The sequence below is a fragment of the Dipodomys ordii genome, unplaced genomic scaffold (genome assembly GCF_000151885.1).
Source record: "Dipodomys ordii isolate 6190 unplaced genomic scaffold, Dord_2.0 Scaffold143, whole genome shotgun sequence".
In the NCBI taxonomy this organism is placed as follows: Eukaryota; Metazoa; Chordata; class Mammalia; order Rodentia; family Heteromyidae; genus Dipodomys; species Dipodomys ordii.
Genome location: NW_012267359.1, coordinates 483927 through 501155, shown reverse-complemented (window position 1 = coordinate 501155; position 17229 = coordinate 483927).

The following is a 17229-nucleotide window of genomic DNA, read 5'->3' as shown; positions in this document are numbered from 1 at the left end:
TGTGTGTGTGTGTGTGTGTGTGTGTGTGTGTGTGTGTGTGTACAGGCTGGACTGGACTGGGTCTTGACCTCTGGGCCTGGGTGCTGTCTCCTAGGGTTTTCACTCAAGGCTAGAGCTCTACCCACCTGGGCCCTACTTGCACTTCTGGCTATCTGCTGGTTAATTAGAGATAAGAGTCAGATTTGTCTGCCTAGGCTGGCTTTGAACTGCAATCCTTAGATCTCAGCTTCTTGAATAACAAGGATTGAAGGTATGAGCCACTAGTATCTGACCTTCATTTCACGTTTTAGAGAAAAGCTAGATTGTTACTTGCATACAGAACCATTTAAAGAATATATCATCTTTTTCTGGGGGGTGGGGGGGTTGGTCATGGGTCTTGAACTCTGGGCCTGGGCGCTGTCTCTCAGCTCTTCCGCTCAAGGCAAGTGCTCTACCACTTGAGCCACAGTGCCACTTTCTGGCTTTTTCTGTTTATGTGGTGTCGAGGAATCGAACCCAGGGCCTCATGCATGTGAGGCAAGCACTCTACCACTGAGCCACATTCCTAGCCCTATATCGTCTTTTTTAAAATAAATTATACAATTATATAATTACACAATTATAATTATACAATTACAATTATACATGTCCATGATGTATAGTGAGGAAAATATATTTAACCACTAAGTATAGTATATGCTCTTTGAATTACATTGGAAAAGTGCTTGTGTTATAATGTTGTCAGAAACAAAGAGGACAGAGAAATGTACATATGGTATTTACAAATTTGCACCATAACCAACTTGACCATCTTTTTACTGGGTAAGTGAATACACTCTGAATTATTAATAAAAATTCTATTTTGACAGAAAACAAGAGTAATCTTCACACACACACACATACATGTGTGTGTGTGTGCACAATATTCCTTTTGGGGTCACAGGATGGTACCTAGGAATAGCAAAAATATGGAAAAAGGGATCTGAAGCACAGGAAATGGTAGATCTGATTACATTTGAGTCCAGGAAGTATCCTATTTTTGAAATCAGCTTTCACTGTTTATCACCACTGCTAGTGATTTTTCTGCCTTATTTATAATCAAAAGTCCTAAGTTACCAAAAAACTTTTCACAGTGCCCAAAGTTCCACATTATACTTATTCCTCTTCATGAACACAAAAATAAAACTACAAGATTGAAAGCTTATTATGAGCCATTAACCCAAGAGTTCTTAGTAGTTTTATAGCAAACACAGCCATTTATCTGGTAATACCCACAATAAGATTACAAGAACCACAAAGGTGGTACCCTAAATCATATTAAGCATGTAGCAAAGCCCACTATGATGCATAACAGTCTTTATGTGATGTCCTTGGGAGGTCTGTGGAGAGCAATCAATGCTTCAGATGATAGAAATGTTTTGAATGTGTGAGGCTTGTTCTCAAGCTACAAATTACAGAGAAAGAATTACAGAGAAAGGGGGGAAATGTTTCTTTTGTTTGACCAAGCCTTTTGTTTCTGGCCACTTCCAGAGATATTATGGGCCCTAAAAGAAGAAGCCAGGAATTTTTTCCACTTGGATTTAGTTCCTTTTGCTGGCTTACCTTGAGCTACTTTCTCAGTTTTCTTGTTAAAGAAACAAACAAAATCCACAGTTAAGTACATCCAGCTAGAGATTTATGAGCCTATTAGACTGAATGACCAATTTTATCTCCGTAGTAATGGGTTGAAAATCAGAGCCTTACACTTGTTAGGCAGGTGCTCTACCACTTGAGCCACATTCCCAGTCATTTGTGATTTCTTGCTTTTAGCCTAGGACCAGCCTCAAACCATGATCCTCCTATTTCTCCTTTGTCCATATTTAGAATTACAGGTGTAAGCCAACTCATCTGACAATATCAACATTTTTCTTTTTGTGTCAGTAACGGGGCTTGAACTCAGAGCCTCATACTGTTGCTTGGCTGGTGCTTTACTCAAGGCTGGTACTTTAGTACTTGTACCACACAACCACCCCTGAATTTTTCCAACCTAATTCAGAATCTCTTTATTATCTGTCCTAGCTGGCTTTGGACCTTGATCCTCAGACCTCAACCTATTGTGTAGCTAGGGTTATAGGTGTGAGCCACTAGTATCCAGCCCCAAATATTTTCTGATTCACTCAATCAATGGTATTAACATGAGCACTTAGATGCTAGAATAGTTAGTGGAGTTTGGAAGTAATGCTGGCACTGGAGTTTCAGAACTTCATCCAGATATCTCAGGGTTCTGTAAATAATGCAGAGGAGTCCTCCTGGACTACAATGGTTATAAATTAATGCCACTACAGTGAGGAGCATGTAGCAATACCCAGTGATGGCAAGGATCCTGTGCTAAAGTAAAAGATGGAGAAAAGGACTCTGGATGAGGTAACTTTTGTATAGTCAAATGGTTGAAGTATAGGGAGGTGTTGCAAGAAGAAATAGTAGCTTTAGCAAAGAAAAGTAACATGAGAAATGACACTAAATGACCCAAATGGAATACAGTGAAATTGGGTATAAGGATAGAAAACAGTTGAGAGGTGGCAAACTATTACCATGAAGGGCTGCTTCTGCCAATCCCAAGACAGAGTTTAACTGGGAAATCTTCCCTATCTCCTAGAAAATAAATTCTTGAGTCAAAACAGCAAAATAGCTCACACCTGTAATACTAACTACTCAGAAGGCTGATATCTGAGGATCACAATTCATAGCTAGCCTGGGAAGGAAAGTCTGTGAGACTCTTATTTCCAATTAACCACCAATAAGCTGGTAGAACTAGTAGTGTGACAGGGAAGGGCCAGCATCCAGGTCCTAAATTGAAGGCCCAGTGCCAGCACACACACACACACACACACAGCAAAATATTTTGCTTTTTGCCTCCTATCAAATAGGACAAAAATAGGGAAGGGCAGAATTTGAATGTTCAATGCAGATATAGCCAGTGTCTTATCCCTGCTTTCCTGCTTCCCTTGGTCCAGGAAAGGGGTCACAAATAGTCTTCTTACCATTGGCCTGGTCATGCGCAGATGAGAATCATTTTTCATTTTGGTATGAAGTCATTTCTAAAGCACCTGTTTTTCATTAGGAACGTAACACGAGAGTCCCTGCGGGGCGGGCACATGAGGCTGAAGTGAACAGCCTATTCCATCTGACTGGGCCATTTTCTTTCCCTGGCTCTCCTCCTCAGCCTAAGTATGGCTGAGTCTCTTGGTTTTTTTTTTTGTTTGTTTGTTGTAAAAGAAAAAGATCATACCTAAATTTTAGCTTCTATAGTCTTTGGGGGTTATTTTCCTTATTTCGTTGTTCACTTGTCAGAAACTAAGCATGGTGAAAGGCTTTGGCTCTGTCCCCCCTCAAGCATCTGTCGCCAGCTGAATGTGTCCCAGGTGTGGCTCCTTCAGCATTCACTTCCCACATGGTTCTCATTATCCCAACCCCAAGGGCTGGGGAAACATTTTTTTGTCCCTCCCCCAAACATCCACAACTATGAATTGGCAAATGCCCATTGAAAAAATAAAAAGCACTGTTTCTTTAAAATGGATCCCAAGCAACCAGGCCCAGTGTGCCTTCACTACCTTCCTGTCTGGGATCTGCAAGTCACCTCATATCTCATTAGACCTTCTCACTTTCCTTTAGCCCTGCCTGGGTTTCCTGTTCCAAAGCAGGGGAAACGGTTCAGGGACAAGGCATCACGAGCAAGCCTTCAGATGTCCCATCATTGTCCCAGCAATTCCTCAGAGTCACCATGTACAACTGCAACGAACTTCTTTAGCCTTTAAAAGATACTTTGATTTGATCATCTTAGAGTGAACTTAGCCTGGTGTGGTAGCTCACACCTACACGATGCTAGTTACTCAGAAGGCAGACATTTCAGGATCCTGGTTTGATGCCATCCTGGGGCAGAAAAGTCTAGGAGACTCTTATCTCCAATTAATCAGCAAAAGATTCAGAAGTAGAGCTGTGGCTCAAGTGGTTGAGTGCAAGCCTTGAGCAAAAAAGCTAAGGGATAACATGTAGGCCCTGAGTCCAAGCCCTAGTATCACAATAAAAATAAAATAGAAAGCAAACAAGCTAGATGGTAGCTTCCTGTACTGACTTTGAAGTTTGAAACTGGGCCCAATAACAAGAAGCAGCAAATATGAAAATGAGGAGGAGGATGTTACTAGTGACCAGAGGCCTGGACTAGCTCCTGTGCCCCACACCATCTCCTGAGAGCTTCCAAAGAGCCTTCTGGTGGAGCCATTGCAGGTCCGAAGGAAGGTCCTTGGTGATCCAAGCAGCCACAGCCACAATCTCCTCCATGGCTAAGCTCCCTCCAGACAAGAGAAGGAAGAATGGAAGGAAGGCCTGCTCAACACAGTCATTCAATGATATGAAACTCATATCCAACTTTATACTGTTATTTCATATACTGTTATTTCATATACAAAAATGAAATAATTGTATTGGCACTGGGCTTGAACTCAGGGCCTCATGCTCTTGCTTGGCTTTTTTGGGTCAAGGCTGGTGCTCTACCACTTGAGCCATGCCTCCATTTCCAGATTTAGGGTAGTTCATTAGAGATGAGTCTCACAAATTTGTCTGCCTGAGTTGATGTTGAACCTCCATCCTCAGATCTCAGCCTCAGATCTGAGTAGCCAAGATTACAAGCATAAGCCAGCAGAGCCCAGCATTGACATCACTTTATTAACTATCAAGTATAAAATAATATAAATTTAGATTGTGCAATGAAGTTTTGACACATGCATTCATATTGGTATCATTAGATCAAGCTAAGTAAGATATTATTTCCTCATATACTTACCGATTTTGTGATTATGAGAATATTTTGAATCTATTCTTCCAATCTTCATGTATATATCATTACTAATTATAATCATTGTAAAGTCCACCCTGGGAAGGTGGAGCAGACTCCTCCCTTCTCTTAGTTAAGTCTCCGCCCAGTTCCTGGATCACCTAGGTAACCGACACACTTGGAGACAGTCACCTCCCCCATCCACATCCGGTGTGGGCATACCTTCTTCCGCTCCTGTCCTTGATAAGTCGTGGCCTGGCTGTGGTTAGACGCCCTTTATTTTTTCTAGTCATGGGGCTTGAACTCTGGGCCTGGGCACTGTCCCTCATCTCTTCAGCTCAAGGCTAGTGCTCTACTACTTGAGCTCCAGGGCCACTTCCGGTTTTTCTGGTGGTTTATTGGGGATAAGAGTTTCATGGACTTTTCTGCCCAGGCTAGCTTTGAACCTTGATCCTCAGATCTCAACCTCCTTAGTAGCTAGGATTACAGACGTGAGCCACCAGTGTCCAGCTTGACTCTTTTTTTTATTCCTGCTGCATGGGCTTCCAACTTGACCAGAGGTAGCCTGCAAATTAACCTTCAACCTTGCCTGAATACCACATGCTGCTCTCTTTCCTGGGCTGCCAATTTAATTTACCTAACAATCATAATGTGCATACAATAAGGATCTCTAGAATTACTCCTCCTAAATGAAACTTAGTATCCTTTAACTCATATGATCCCCCTCCCCAAAGGCCACACGCACCTCCTAACAGCCCCTGCTACCCACCCTGCCACTCTGTTTCTGAGTTTGGTTTCTGCAGATTCTGTACAGGTGAAGTCATGTGGTGTCTCTTTTTCTGGGCCTGTCTTATTTCTGTAAGCACAATATCCGTGTTGTTACAAATGATTTCCTTCTATTTTAAGGTTAAATAGTATTCCATTGTGTATATGTAGTCCATTTCTTTTATCCATTGATAAACACAAGTTGTTTCCATATCTTGGAAGAAATTTGCATGTGTATAAGCTGGTGCTCTACCACTTGAGCCACTTTTGACTTTTTGATGGTTAGAGATATGTGCATCATGGACTTTCCTATCCCACCTGGATTCAAACTTCAGCCCTCAGATGTCAGCCTCCTGAGTAGCTAGGATTGACATGAGTCATTGCTACCTGGCCATATCTTGAATATTGTGACTAGTGCTGCAATGAACTTCTTTTCCCCTGCAATGCTTACAAAAAAATCCAAGTCAGATAGGTTGGCCCTAATAAAGTTCTGAAAAAGCAACTCATAAGCTAAGGATACCTACCACTTGCGTACCACAGGTACCCAGGATTGAGGCATGGGCATGATTTTAGGATTCTATTTCCAGTAAGAAATTGGAATCCTGACTTTGGAACTCTCTGGTGGTTATGGGGAGAGATAAGTGGAATCAAAGCTTCCACGCATAGTGGACTCCCACACCAGAGGATGGTACCAGCTTTGTAAGCTCAGAAGAACTAAAGGGAAGTTCTGCCCCATCAGCCTTCCTTGCTCCGAACTTCCTCCTGTTCTACTGCTTTGTAGACATTTGGCTCTCCTGCCTGTTGGCTGTTTAGCTCTCATCTGAGATGATGGGCTCTTGCTTAGTCTTCCAGAACTTAATCTTTCCTTTCTCTAGCTCATCACACATGATAGGGCTACAGGAAGGCTGCAGAGACTTTTTGGCCATTGATATAGAGCTTTGCCACCAGTCTCCAGCCAATGCCTGAGCAAACTGAGCAAAGCTGTGTGATCCAGGCAGTAGGGGACTTGCTGACAGCATGCCAACTCCAGATGTACTCTTTTCTTTCAGTCATTTTTGGAACAAATTTGACATTACTCATGGAAACATGGAACTGCTTTATAGACAGTTTCCATCAAACACTTCCAAGTGAGCGCAGTACAAGGTGTTGGTGTATGCCTCACCCTCCAGTGGAAACCTTTGACCGTTCATCAGTTCCAAGGCAATGATCCAGAACCGACATCCAAATCCTGACAGACATCTGACTCCAAATTATTTCTTCTTTCTATATCTTTATTGTAAAGGTGATGGGGGGAGGGGTCCATTACAGTTACATAAGGTCATGAGTACATTTCTTTTTGAACAGTTACCCCTCTGCCGCTTATTCCTCCCTACTCTCTTCTCCCCCGGCAGCAAGTAGTATAGTTCATTGTCAACATAGTGTCAAGTGATATCAATGTTGCTTTAGTCTTTGTCCTGCTGTTTCTGCTGTTCCCTTTTGCTTCCATGCATCATTACCCCTGTTTTCACTGTATTTGATGTTGGTATAATTTGTGGAGGGGAAGAGAAAAAACAATTTGTTTAAGTAGGGATACAGGTGGACCCATTGCATCAAGGAGATGTACAAGACGTTATGTGGAAAAACTAACTTTACAACTTCAGCGCTGGGGCGGGGGGAGCAGGGAGGGGGAAGATGGGAAGGGATGGTAGAGGGAAACAAAGAAGGAGGCAACAATACTTGATAAGAAATGTACTCATTACCTTGCTCATGTAATTGTATCCCATCTGTATGGTATTTTCACAATAATAAATAAATAAAAGGTAAACATATACAAGACAAAGGTACAGAAAACTAAAACAGCAAAACAAAGAACTGCACACATGACATAATAAGAACCTCTTTTTTCCAATTCTTGGAGTTCGTGTTGATACGTTTCATTATATATGGCCCTATGCACTTAGCAATTGGGCTATTGAGATACTCTGTTAAGAATATCATAGACATAGTCTACTGATTACAAATGAGGGAAACTATGCAACCTTTTCTTTGGGCCTGGCTTACTTTGCTTAATATAATTTTTTCCAGGTCTTTCCATTTCCTTACAAATGGGGCAATGCCATTCTTTTTGATGAAAGCATTGTGTATATATACCACATTTTCTTGATCCATTCATCCACTGAAGGGCATCTGTGTTGGTTCCATATCTTAGCTATGGTAAGTAATGCTGCAATGAACAGGGTTGTGCTGGTAGCATTAGTATGGCTTTGTTTATGGTCATTTGGGTAAATCCCAGGAGTGGGATTGCTGGGTTATAGAGGAGCTCTATGTGTAGTCTTTTGAGGAACCTCCATACTTCTTTCCAGAGTGGTTGAACAAGTTTACACTCCCAACAACAGGGTAGTAGCTTTCCCTATTGGCCACATCCCTACCAGCATCAGTTGTTATTAGATTTCTTAATAATAGCCATTCTAACTGGGGTAAGATGGAATCTCAATGTTGTTTTTATTTGCATTTCTTCATGTGTCTATTGGCCATTCTAATTTCCTCATCAGAGAATCTGACTCCAAATTCTAACATTGGGCCACCTCAGCTTGTGTGTTTGTTAGAGAATCTACATCTGTCTGCTTTAAACAGTTCACATAGATCAAAAATTAAAGGCCAAGAACTTTCCAGGCCATAAGTATATTCAGTGGCGTCATGTTCACCAAAAACAAGGAGGAGAAAGAAAGGAAAGAGAAGGAAATTGGAAGAGAAATACCAAAATTCAGTTTAAAAATGAAGTCAAAGTAATTGTGTCAAATTAATATCCTAAGGCATAAAGTGTAATCATGTAGGATTATGCTATTCACAACATAGATTCCTTAGAAATATTTATTTGTAGGGATATGGCCTGGAAATGGAATGCAGTCTTCAATTGTACAATAGGTGTACTTTTTAGACTAATAGTTTCGTTTGGATATGAACTTATGGGTTCAAATGGGAGGTTGTTTGTGATGATGAACCCTGTAATTAGAGTAACTCCTTTCTTCCACTGGAGATGAGGTTCAAATCCATTGAGCTTACTCCTTCGAAAACCAAACCCCTATCAACTGGCCTCAGCATCTCTATCTTGAATCCATGTAAGGTGAAGACACCAATGCAATGAGTCCCAATGACTCATACCCAAAGACATGTGAAATGGGAACAACAGTACAGAACACACTCAGTTTGACTCTTTTGTAAATCTGCTTCCTCATTTATGTTGGCCATGACTGGGTTGCTGACTTAATTTTTGAATGGAACAATAATGAGAAACAGAAATAAAGGTCATTCTACTCTCTAAATGACCTAGAAGAAGAAAATCTTTCTTCTTTTTCTAATCCCTCAGTTGCCTGCTGGCCCTCCAGCAAAAATGTCAGTTAAGAATTTGAACCCAAGGGGCTGGGAAGGTGGCTCAGTGGTAGAGTGCTTGCCTTGCATGTATGAAGCCCTGTGTTCGATTCCTCAGCTCTACATAAGCAAAAAGAAAAAAGCCAGAAGTGGCACTGTGGCTCAAGTGGTAGAGTGCTAGCCTTGAGCTGAAGAGCTAAGGGACAGTGCCCAGGCCCAGAGTTCAGGCCCCACGACTGGACCTCCCCCCCCAAAAAAAAAGGTTTTGAACCCAATCCAGGTGCTAGTGGCTCACACCTGTAATCCTAGCTACTCAGGAAGCTGAGGTCTGAAGATTTTAGTTCAAAGCCAGCCCAGGCATTAAAGTCCATAAGACTCTAATCTCCAAAAAGCATCAGAAAAAGCCAGATGTAGAGTTGTGGCTCAAGTGGTAGAGCACCAGCACTGAACAAAACAAACAAAAAAATTGTTCGGGGACATTGCCCAGTTCCTAAATCCAAGACCCAGGACCAATACAAAACAAACAAGAATTTGAACTCAAAACAAGGTCAAACTGTAGCAAGACTTTCTACCCTGTACCACTCCAAGCACCTGAACATCATAGTGGACAATAATGAGGCTTCTAGACTTGCCAGTCCAGTCTGCTGTCTTTTTCTCTCTCTCTCCTTCCTTCCTTCCTTTCTTTCTTTCTTTCTTTCTTTCTTTCTTTCTTTCTTTATCTCTCTCATTCCTTCTTTTGTTTCTTTCTTTTCTTTTTCTTTCTTTTTCTGTGCATGCTAGTACTGGGACTAGAACTCAGGTTCTAAACACTGTCCCTTAGTTATTTTGATCAAGGCTGTAGTTCTGTCACTTGAGCCACACCTCCACTTCTGGCTTTCAGCTAGTTAATTGGAAATAAGAGTCTCACAGACTTCCTGCCCAGGCTAACTTCAAACCAAAATCTTCAGATCTCAGCCTCCTGAGTAGCTAGTATTACGGGTATGAGCTACCAGCGCCTAACTTTTCAGTACAGTTTTTTTTTCTTTCTTTCCTTTTTTCAGTTATTAAATTTAAGTAATTATATAAAGGAATTACCATTCAACATGTCAGTTTATAAGTGCAATGCGTCTTGATTAATATAACCCCCTTTTAACATTTTCTTCTATCTATTCCAATCCCATCTCTCCCCTAAATTTTCCTAGGTTTTTGGTTTGGTTTGGTTTTTTTGTTGGTCATGGGGCCTGAACTCTGAGCCTGGGCACTGCCCCTCAGCTCTTCAGCTCAAGGCTAGCACTCTAGTGGGGCGCTGGTGGCTCACGCCTGTAATCCTAGCTACTCAGGAGGCTGAGATCTTAGGATCGCGGTTCAAAGCCAGCCCGGGTAGGAAAATCCTTGAGACTATTATCTCCAATAAACCACTAGAAAACAGGAAGTGGCGCTGTGGCTCAAGTGATAGAGCGCTTGCCTTGAGCTGAACAGCACAGGGACAGCGCCCAGGCCCAGAGTTCAAGCCCCACAATGGACCAAAATATAAAAATAAAAAGGCTGGGAAGGTGGCTCAGTGGTAGAGCACTTGCCTTGAATGCATGAGGCCCTGGGTTCGATTCCTCAGCACCACATAAGCAAAAGAAAAAAGCCGGAAGTGGTGCTGTAGCTCAAGTGGTAGAGCGCTAGCCTTGAGCTGAAGAGCTGAGGGACAGCGCCCAGGCCCGGAGTTCAGGCCCCATGACCCGACCCAAAATAATAATAATAAATAAAAATAAGGCTAGCACTCTACCTCTTGAGCCACAGCAATACTTCTGGCCTTTTCTGCTTATGTGGTGCTGAGGAATTGAACCCAGGGCTTCGTGCATGCAAGGCAAGCACTCTACCACTGAGCCACCTTCCCAGCCCCAATTTTGCTAGTTTTATAGGCTATGCATTGACTGTTATGACTACATTCTCTCCACCTCTTCCTCTCTTTATTTGTTTACACCCCTCCCCTTGATCTACCCCACACACATCAGGCATCACCTGCTTCCTGAATTCATCTTGCTGGACTGTGAGTTCATTTTTCAAGGAGTTACACCATTTGAATTCTCCCCTGCATATACCATACTGTAGTTAATACATTTGTGTGCACTTGTATACAGTCCCATATACAGGATGGTTTTGTAAGGCTTTGGGAGGGTTAGAGTCCTCTCTTCCTACTGAAGATGAAGAAGTTTTGCTTCATTTTCCCAATCATCCCAGCAAGTAGAACATGGCCTTAAATGTGGTCACTTAAGCGACCCAGCACTTTGGATCTCAAGGAAGGAACATGCAATTAAAGTTTCTCATGGGATGGCAATGGGGATGACTGAAGGGCAAGCTTACCAGTCAGGGAGGCCATTTGTGCAGTGGAATTATGATTACTGATGGTTCTGAAAAATTATGGTTCTCATCTCCCTCTGGAGTTCTTCAGTCTTCCTATCAATGTGTGACTACCATGTACGTAAGTCTTTTCTTTTGCTGACATAAATTGAAGTCCACTCCTATTGTTGAACAAAGAATATGTCCACAAATTCAAACAAAATCCAAATCATGTTTGGATAGTTCCATTTCCTGTAATACCTTTGGGAACATGAAGAGTGTCTTGCTTTATTTTTATGCTAGACACTGGAGGCTCATACTTGTAATCTTAGCTACTCAAGAGACTGAGATATAAGCATCCCAGTTTGACGCTGGCACAGGCTAGAAAGTCTCTTATCTCCAGTTAACCAGCAAAAACACAGAAATGGAGGTGTGGATCAAGCAGCAGAGTGACAGCCTTGAGAGAAAAAGCTAAGAGAATGTGCCTTGGCCATGAGTTCAAGCCCCAGTACTGTCGTGAGTGCGCACACACACACACACACACACACACACAGAGAAGAGTGCAGAAGACTGTCTTGTTTTAGCTCAGGAAACATGAGCTAAAATGATCTTTCGTCACTTCTGAGCAGAAGTGACGAATGAGTCTGTAGTCACACTGTCATTACCTTCTTTCATATTCTAAATGACCAAGTCATTATCACCTTGCTCTATGAAGCTGTGTTGTGGGCCTTACAACTTGTGTTTTAACCATCTAATTCTGTTATTGTAGAGTTAAAACAGTCATAAATACTAAGTAAGTGGGTGATCATATCTATGTGTCAACAAAACTTTACTTACAAAAACAGATAGCAGTAAAGATTGGCCTATGACTTATAATCTCCCAAATATGAGCCAGAGGCAGCTCTGTCCACCCTAGACCTGGAATTAGGACATAGAACAAAAAACATAGGAATTGACAATGGCATGTTTCATGAGTGAAAAATACAATATTGTGCTTGTAGTCACTAAGCTTAGGGGTCATTGTTACTGTAATATAACTCAACCTGTGGAGGTAACCATCATGTAAGTAAAACAAAAGTCTATTTCACATGATTGGATGAAGTTGTATCTGAGAGTGAATCAAGAGCTTCCTTACATTTCAAAGTCAAACTACAAGAACAAATGCTCTTTACTTCCTCCCCTGCCCCCCTTGCTGGTAGGGGCTTACCCTTAGGGCCTGGGCATTGTCCCTTAATTCTTTCACTCAAGGCTAGTGCTCTACCACCTTACCCAGATCTTCTCTTTAAGCTTTTTGGTGGTTAATTGGAGATAAGTCTCCTGCTCAGGTTAGCTTTGAACCTTGATCCTCAGATCTCAACCTCTTGTGTAGCTAGGATTACAGAAATGAGTCATCCGGCACCAAGCTTCCCTTTATTTCTCTGATACAGTTTCATATTGATTACAAGTACCTGTAACTTCAGCACTGTTAATATCACAGAACAACAGTAGCCCTCTGCCTCAGAAACACAGAAGCTCACAGAATAGGACCGCGGTTCTCATTTCACCTCAGTTTGGTTGGTTTCAAGATCCACACGCTAAGAATTAAAAAAAAAAAAGGCAACTTCTCCAGCTCCATGCTCCATGTTCCTCAGAGAACACTGTTTACTGAATGACTGACAGCCCTGGGAGATTGCAAAAATGATCATGGGGAACCAAGAATCTCCTCATGAAACAGATCCTTGACTTGTCACAGGCATTTGTAGAGCAAGGACAGAACTCTGAGGAAAGTGGGGCTCATTTTCCAGCCCACAGGAAGCAGGGAGATGGAGCCAGCAGAACAAAGGCAGGCTGAAATGTGAGTGTTGTGCCCACGCTGTTCTGCATCCCTACTGAGAATTTAACACTCAACAGTTTAGTCACTCTTGGCCCTGAAAATAAATTCCTTCATGCTCCTTGGTTGTTTGCAAACTATGTTCTCATCTCAGATGCAGTAGAAATATACAAAATCAAGGCTAAAGGCAGAAAGAAAGCAGGGGTCCTCTTGTTTCTTCCTTGACTTTTACTCCCACAAAGTATCATGGCTTCATCAGTTCCAACCACAGAGGAGCCAGATCCAGCCTATAGCCTTTCCTTTTGGGATATCTAAGCAAGTGAAATTCCAGTTTAATCCCCACGCCAGAGGCCTAATCCCTGAGGTCTGAATCAGACCTTGGCAGGGAGAATGCGTTTCCGTCCTCTTGTAAATTTCCATTCTCCAAGCCCCCTCAGGCCTATCAACAGCTCAGCAGCCTCCAGGCTGCAGTGGAGAGGGAATTCATAGCCTTACTCTACTGCAGGGTGTAGGGGTCAGCCAGCCAAAGTCTGATATTCTGACCTAGTCTGACACAAAGTCTGAGACTGCCAATGCTATTGTCATTCTGCCTTCTGTGGCAGAGGTTGGCTCACAAATCAAATCCAGTTTATCAACCACTTTTGCAAATGAAGTCTTGTTGGATCACAACCATGCTTGTCTGTTTCTAGGTTGACTCAGGTTGCTTTCTTCACTGTTGCTAAGTAGAGGCACCCCAAGAGAACCACGGGCTCCATGAGGTTTATTTACTAGCTGACCCCTTACATAAGATATCAGCAGACCCCTCATTTATAATATTCTCTGTGGGGAAATCTGTGGGGAACACAAGTAGCAAAGATGGCCCTGAGAGGAAGTTGAGTGGGCAGAGCCGGATTTGTTTAGGTTCAGTGTGTAAACAACTCATGGAAGTTTAGGTGCATGATAAGGTATGGCCTTTCAGTGATTGGTTGGTTCCATTTCTTCCCCTCCCACGCAGTCTTTTGCTTTAAAAAGGGGATGCTCCCTGTTAATAAATGAGTTCCTGCTTGACTTGACTCCCCCCTGCATCTGATTGTCTCCTGGGCTAAGGGAGGCTGGGGAACGGGCGAGCGGCCGCACTTACCTCTCCTCGCGGACCCTGTCCGGCCAAAGACAGACGAAGACCCAACAATTCTCTACCAAAGGCAGTTTGATATTACATTAACCAATCAGCATGGCAGAAAATAACTGCAGGCTCTTCTGCAGGATGACAGAGAGCAAGATTCTAAAGATGGAGAAACATTTTAAAGATGGAGGGACATTTTATACATGCACACTGCAGCTGCCGTTCATGAATCAGGGATGGAGCTTGGGGAAATGAAAGCTGAAAAAAAAACTGAATACTTAACAGACTTAGGCTAAATATTTTAAAGGCAGGGGCAGCAAGCCCATATTAGATCAACGGGCCCTAGAGAGAAATTAGACTGTTTATCATTACTATTACTGACACACTATTATTAGAGTAGGCCAGGTGTTTTCACACACATTATCTCATTTAATTTCCCCTTTACTACACCATATGTAGTACATTGTGTGTGTGTGTGTGTATGAGTACGTGCGCATGTGTGTGTGCATACTTTCAGACTCAAGATCTGAAATGGGCTGAGTACTAGTAGCTCACATCTGTAATCCTAGTTACTCAGGAGGTTGAAGATCTGGAAATCATGGTTAGAAGCCTTCTGGGGAAAGAGAAGTCTGTGAGACTCAAAAGCCAGAAGTGGAAGTGTGGCTCAAGAGGTATAACATCGAGAAGTACAAGTTGTCATGTCAAAAACGAGCTTTACAAGGTTGGTTGGGGGGTGGGGGAGGATTGGGTGGGGGGGGCTGGGAAGGGATGGGAAGGGTAAACAAAGGAGGAGGCTATAATGCTTGATAAGAAATGTATGCATTATCCTGCCCATGTAATTGTAACCCCTCTGTACAGTATGTTCACAAAAAAATAAATAAAAATAAATTAAAAAAAATAAAAAACCAACCATGAACAAAAAAGTTAAGGGAAACCATCTAAGCCCTGAGCTCAAGCCTAAGGTAATTTAGTAAATGAGACTGTATTCTCTGCCCAAGTTCTACACTTTTTACTACAGACATTTAGACCTACTTCAGGATTTGCCTTGTGTTGAGTAGATACCAGAATGGGTATGGCCTTTGGCTAAGGGACACTTTGTTAAGTGCCTAATTGGGTACCAGATCAACACAGAGCCAATGTAGGACAGTTGTTGTGTTCCTGAGGAACTTCAATAGACTGCAAACACAAGGCCCTTGTTTCCTCCATTTTCATTATTTCTGACTTTGGATCCGAAATTCAAATTTTGAAATATTTATAGAATCTTTAAAATAGTAATTGTAAGGTCCACTCCTGGATGGCAAGCAGACTCCACCCTCCTCGCAGCAAAGTCTCCACCCAGTACTTGTGTTACCTAGGCAACTGGCACACCTGGAAGAGGTCACATCTGCATCCGCTGAGGTCACACCTGAATTTGATGTGGCCACACCTTTCTCCGCCCATACCCTAGATAAGGTCTAGCCCAGGCCCAGAGGCTCTCTCACTGCTCTATTCTAGCTCTCTCTCTGCTACCTAGCTCTCTCTCGCTGCTCTTTTCTAGCTCTCTCTCTCTGCTACCTAGCTCTCTCTCTCTGCTCTTTTCTAGCTCTCTGCTCTTTTCTCTCTCATTCCCAGGCCTTTCCCAGCCATGTGGAGTGCCAACCTTTCCCGGTCCCAGCAGGTCTACTGAATAAACCTACCCCTTACCTGAATACCATGTGAGTGCTGGTGCTGTTCTTACTCGGCTACCTCTTTTTAAAAACCTAACAGTAATAATAAATAAAATTATAATAAAATATGCCATGAGCAACACACCGGATATATACTAGGCCATCAACATGCATAATTACTACAGTTCTAACACCCCTCTGAGGCTAGTAATATACTATTTTTATTTTTTTGGGGGGGGGTCTGGTCGTGGGGCCTGAACTCTGGGCCTGGGCGCTGTCCCTCAGCTCTTCAGCTCAAGGCTAGCGCTCTACCACTTGAGCTACAGCGCCACTTCTGGCTTTTTATTTTTTGCTTATGTGGTGCTGAGGAATCGAACCCAGGGCCTCAGGCATGCAACGCAAGCGCTCTACCACTGAGCCACCTTCCCAGCCCAAATATACTATTTTTATAGAGAGGTCAAATAACTTCCTTAGAGACAGAATGCAGATCAGCTCTCTTCTCAATTGTATACCAACACTCCAGGGGTAACTGAGACACTAGCTTGAATATCCAGAGGCAACATGGAGGAAAGAAAAGATGCTACCAGAAGGAGAAACCATAACTCTACATCTTCTTCATAAACAGAAACACAGGCCACAGTGAAGCTGTGAAGAAAAATCAAACTGAAGTAGAATATTTCCTCCTAAACACCGAGTCTTGGATTCTCCTTTTCTTTCTTCACGGACTCTATCTTCAATTACTAATCAATAACATTATAATTAGTAACATAAATCTTCAGTACATGTGAGCCATGCTATAATTAGGCAGGACTTATACTTAGTAGATTTGTGAAAGTTAAAAAAAATCATAGAAGAAACATTTTAATGTCAAAATCAATAGGAGTGAAAGGGGTTTTTAGTGTTTTGTGTGTGCGTGCACATATGCATGTGCACAGCCGTGTGGAGGGTGGGGAGGGTGCACACACCCGCACTAGTCTTGGGGTTGAACTTGGGGCCTGGACACTGTCTCTGGACTTTTTCACTCACAATTGGTGCTCTACCCCTTAAACCACAGCTCTGATTCAAGCTTTTTGGTAGTTAATTAGAGATAAGAGTATCACAAACTTTCTTGCCAGGGCTGGCTTCAAACTGCACTCCTCAGAGCCCAGCCTTCTAAGTAGCCTCTAAGTAGGATTAAAGGCATGAGCCACAAGGCCCAGGAAGGAAAGAAAGCTTTAAGACAGACCATATGATATACTTCCTGCATGTTTCTACTGTAAGAAACAACCATGACCCACGGATTGGGAGAAGATCTTTACTAGCCATACAACGGACAAGGGTCTCATATCTAAAATATACCTGGAACTCAAAAAATTAAATCCCCAAATAACAAATCCTCAAAGAAACAACTGCCCAATAAATAGGTGGGCGAAAGACTTAAAGAGAAACTTCTCTGAAGAAGAAAGAAGGATGGCCAATA